Source organism: Rhinoderma darwinii, unplaced genomic scaffold (genome assembly GCF_050947455.1).
Source record: "Rhinoderma darwinii isolate aRhiDar2 unplaced genomic scaffold, aRhiDar2.hap1 Scaffold_2178, whole genome shotgun sequence".
Classification (NCBI taxonomy): Eukaryota; Metazoa; Chordata; class Amphibia; order Anura; family Rhinodermatidae; genus Rhinoderma; species Rhinoderma darwinii.
This window is the reverse complement of record NW_027462506.1, coordinates 37,232-42,323: the sequence shown is the minus strand read 5'-3', so window position 1 is coordinate 42,323 and position 5,092 is coordinate 37,232.

Sequence of the window (5,092 nt, the reverse complement as noted above, 5' to 3'; positions counted from 1 at the left end):
CTTATTCTTGAGATTGTGTCTTATTCTTGAGATTGTTTCGTAGTCTTGAGATTGTGTCGTAGTCTTGAGATTGTGTCTTAGTCTTGAGATTGTGTCTTATTCTTGAGATTGAGTATTATTCTTGAGATTGTGTTTTATTCTTGAGATTGTCTCGTAGTCTTGAGATTGAGTCTTATTCTTGAGATTGTGTCTTATTCTTGAGATTGTGTCGTAGTCTTGAGATTGTGTCGTAGTCTTGAGATTGTGTCTCATTCTTGAGATTGAGTCTTATTCTTGAGATTGTGTCTTATTCTTGAGATTGTGTCTTATTCTTGAGATTGTCTCTTAGTCTTGAGATTGTGTCTTATTCTTGAGATTGTGTCTTATTCTTGAGATTGAGTCGTAGTCTTGAGATTGTGTCTTATTCTTGAGATTGTGTCTTATTCTTGAGATTGTGTCTTATTCTTGAGATTGTCTCTTAGTCTTGAGATTGTGTCTTATTCTTGAGATTGTGTCTTATTCTTGAGATTGAGTCTTATTCTTGAGATTGTGTCTTATTCTTAAGATTGAGTCTTATTCTTGAGATTGTGTCGTAGTCTTGTGATTGTGTCTTAGTCTTGAGATTGTGTCTTATTCTTGAGATTGAGTCTTATTCTTGAGATTGTGTTTTATTCTTGAGATTGTCTCGTAATCTTGAGATTGAGTCTTATTCTTGAGATTGTGTCTTATTCTTGAGATTGTGTCATAGTCTTGAGATTGTGTCGTAGTCTTGAGAATGTGTCTTATTCTTGAGATTGAGTCTTATTCTTGAGATTGAGTCGTAGTCTTGAGATTGTGTCTTATTCTTGAGATTGCGTCTTATTCTTGAGATTGTGTTGTAGTCTTGAGATTGTGTCTTAGTCTTGAGATTGTGTCTTATTCTTGAGATTGTGTCTTATTCTTGAGATTGAGTCTTATTCTTGAGATTGTGTCTTATTCTTGAGATTGTGTCGTAGTCTTGAGATTGTGTATTAGTCTTATGATTGTGTCTTAGTCTTAAGATTGTGTCTTATTCTTGAGATTGTGTCTTAGTCTTGAGATTGTGTCTTATTCTTGAGATTGTGTCTTATTCTTAAGATTGAGTCTTATTCTTGAGATTGTATCTTATTCTTGAGATTGTGTCTTATTCTTGAGATTGTGTCGTAGTCTTGAGATTGTGTCTTATTCTTGAGATTGAGTCTTATTTAGAGATTGTGTTTTATTCTTGAGATTGTCTAGTAGTCTTGAGATTGAGTCTTATTCTTGAGATTGTGTCGTAGTCTTGAGATTGTGTCGTAGTCTTGAGATTGTGTCTTATTCTTGAGATTGAGTCTTATTCTTGAGATTGTGTCTTATTCTTGAGATTGTGTCTTAGTCTTGAGATTGTGTCTTATTCTTGAGATTGTGTTTTATTCTTAAGATTGTGTCTTATTCTTAAGATTGAGTCTTATTCTTGAGATTGTGTCTTATTCTTGAGATTGTGTCTTATTCTTGAGATTGTGTCGTAGTCTTGAGATTGTGTCTTAGTCTTGAGATTGTGTCTTATTCTTGAGATTGAGTCTTATTCTTGAGATTGTGTTTTATTCTTGAGATTGTCTCGTAGTCTTGAGATTGAGTCTTATTCTTGAGATTGTGTCTTATTCTTGAGATTGTGTCGTAGTCTTGAGATTGTGTCGTAGTCTTGAGATTGTGTCTTAGTCTTGAGATTGTGTCTTATTCTTGAGATTGAGTATTATTCTTGAGATTGTGTTTTATTCTTGAGATTGTCTCGTAGTCTTGAGATTGAGTCTTATTCTTGAGATTGTGTCTTATTCTTGAGATTGTGTCGTAGTCTTGAGATTGTGTCGTAGTCTTGAGATTGTGTCTTATTCTTGAGATTGAGTCTTATTCTTGAGATTGTGTCTTATTCTTGAGATTGTGTCTTATTCTTGAGATTGTCTCTTAGTCTTGAGATTGTGTCTTATTCTTGAGATTGTGTCTTATTCTTGAGATTGAGTCTTATTCTTGAGATTGTGTCTTATTCTTAAGATTGAGTCTTATTCTTGAGATTGTGTCGTAGTCTTGTGATTGTGTCTTAGTCTTGAGATTGTGTCTTATTCTTGAGATTGAGTCTTATTCTTGAGATTGTGTTTTATTCTTGAGATTGTCTCGTAATCTTGAGATTGAGTCTTATTCTTGAGATTGTGTCTTATTCTTGAGATTGTGTCATAGTCTTGAGATTGTGTCGTAGTCTTGAGATTGTGTCTTATTCTTGAGATTGTGTCTTATTCTTGAGATTGTGTCTTATTCTTAAGATTGAGTCTTATTCTTGAGATTGTGTCTTATTCTTGAGATTGTGTCTTATTCTTGAGATTGTGTCGTAGTCTTGAGATTGTGTCTTAGTCTTGAGATTGTGTCTTATTCTTGAGATTGAGTCTTATTCTTGAGATCTTGTCTTATTCTTGAGATTGTTTCGTCGTTTTGAGATTGTGTCTTAGTCTTGAAATTGTGTCTTATTCTTGAAATTGTGTCGTAGCCTTGAGATTGTGTCTTAGTCTTATGATTGTGTCTTAGTCTTGAGATTGTGTCTTAATCTTGAGATTGAGTCTTATTCTTGAGATTGTGTCATATTCTTGAGACTGTGTCGTAGTCTTGAGATTGTGTCTTAGTCTTGAGATTGTGTCTTAATCTTGAGATTGAGTCTTATTCTTGAGATTGTGTCTTATTCTTGAGATTGTGTCTTAATCTTGAGATTGAGTCTTATTCTTGAGATTGTGTCTTATTCTTGAGATTGTGTCGTAGTCTTGAGATTGTGTCGTAGTCTTGAGATTGTGTCTTAGTCTTGAGATTGTGTTTTAGTCTTGAAATTGTGTCTTAGTCTTGAGATTGTGTCTTAGTCTTGAGATTGTGTCTTAGTCTTGAGATTGTGTCTTATTCTTGAGAATGTGTCTTATTCTTGAGATTGAGTCTTATTCTTGAGATTGAGTCGTAGTCTTGAGATTGTGTCTTATTCTTGAGATTGTGTCTTATTCTTGAGATTGTGTTGTAGTCTTGAGATTGTGTCTTAGTCTTGAGATTGTGTCTTATTCTTGAGATTGTGTCTTATTCTTGAGATTGAGTCTTATTCTTGAGATTGTGTCTTATTCTTGAGATTGTGTCGTAGTCTTGAGATTGTGTATTAGTCTTATGATTGTGTCTTAGTCTTGAGATTGTGTCTTATTCTTGAGATTGTGTCTTATTCTTAAGATTGAGTCTTATTCTTGAGATTGTATCTTATTCTTGAGATTGTGTCTTATTCTTGAGATTGTGTCGTAGTCTTGAGATTGTGTCTTATTCTTGAGATTGAGTCTTATTCTTGAGATTGTGTTTTATTCTTGAGATTGTCTAGTAGTCTTGAGATTGAGTCTTATTCTTGAGATTGTGTCGTAGTCTTGAGATTGTGTCGTAGTCTTGAGATTGTGTCTTATTCTTGAGATTGAGTCTTATTCTTGAGATTGTGTCTTATTCTTGAGATTGTGTCTTAGTCTTGAGATTGTGTCTTATTCTTGAGATTGTGTTTTATTCTTAAGATTGTGTCTTATTCTTAAGATTGAGTCTTATTCTTGAGATTGTGTCTTATTCTTGAGATTGTGTCTTATTCTTGAGATTGTGTCGTAGTCTTGAGATTGTGTCTTAGTCTTGAGATTGTGTCTTATTCTTGAGATTGAGTCTTATTCTTGAGATTGTGTTTTATTCTTGAGATTGTCTCGTAGTCTTGAGATTGAGTCTTATTCTTGAGATTGTGTCTTATTCTTGAGATTGTTTCGTAGTCTTGAGATTGTGTCGTAGTCTTGAGATTGTGTCTTAGTCTTGAGATTGTGTCTTATTCTTGAGATTGAGTATTATTCTTGAGATTGTGTTTTATTCTTGAGATTGTCTCGTAGTCTTGAGATTGAGTCTTATTCTTGAGATTGTGTCTTATTCTTGAGATTGTGTCGTAGTCTTGAGATTGTGTCGTAGTCTTGAGATTGTGTCTCATTCTTGAGATTGAGTCTTATTCTTGAGATTGTGTCTTATTCTTGAGATTGTGTCTTATTCTTGAGATTGTCTCTTAGTCTTGAGATTGTGTCTTATTCTTGAGATTGTGTCTTATTCTTGAGATTGAGTCGTAGTCTTGAGATTGTGTCTTATTCTTGAGATTGTGTCTTATTCTTGAGATTGTGTCTTATTCTTGAGATTGTCTCTTAGTCTTGAGATTGTGTCTTATTCTTGAGATTGTGTCTTATTCTTGAGATTGAGTCTTATTCTTGAGATTGTGTCTTATTCTTAAGATTGAGTCTTATTCTTGAGATTGTGTCGTAGTCTTGTGATTGTGTCTTAGTCTTGAGATTGTGTCTTATTCTTGAGATTGAGTCTTATTCTTGAGATTGTGTTTTATTCTTGAGATTGTCTCGTAATCTTGAGATTGAGTCTTATTCTTGAGATTGTGTCTTATTCTTGAGATTGTGTCATAGTCTTGAGATTGTGTCGTAGTCTTGAGAATGTGTCTTATTCTTGAGATTGAGTCTTATTCTTGAGATTGAGTCGTAGTCTTGAGATTGTGTCTTATTCTTGAGATTGCGTCTTATTCTTGAGATTGTGTTGTAGTCTTGAGATTGTGTCTTAGTCTTGAGATTGTGTCTTATTCTTGAGATTGTGTCTTATTCTTGAGATTGAGTCTTATTCTTGAGATTGTGTCTTATTCTTGAGATTGTGTCGTAGTCTTGAGATTGTGTATTAGTCTTATGATTGTGTCTTAGTCTTAAGATTGTGTCTTATTCTTGAGATTGTGTCTTAGTCTTGAGATTGTGTCTTATTCTTGAGATTGTGTCTTATTCTTAAGATTGAGTCTTATTCTTGAGATTGTATCTTATTCTTGAGATTGTGTCTTATTCTTGAGATTGTGTCGTAGTCTTGAGATTGTGTCTTATTCTTGAGATTGAGTCTTATTTAGAGATTGTGTTTTATTCTTGAGATTGTCTAGTAGTCTTGAGATTGAGTCTTATTCTTGAGATTGTGTCGTAGTCTTGAGATTGTGTCGTAGTCTTGAGATTGTGTCTTATTCTTGAGATTGAGTCTTATTCTTGAGATTGTGTCT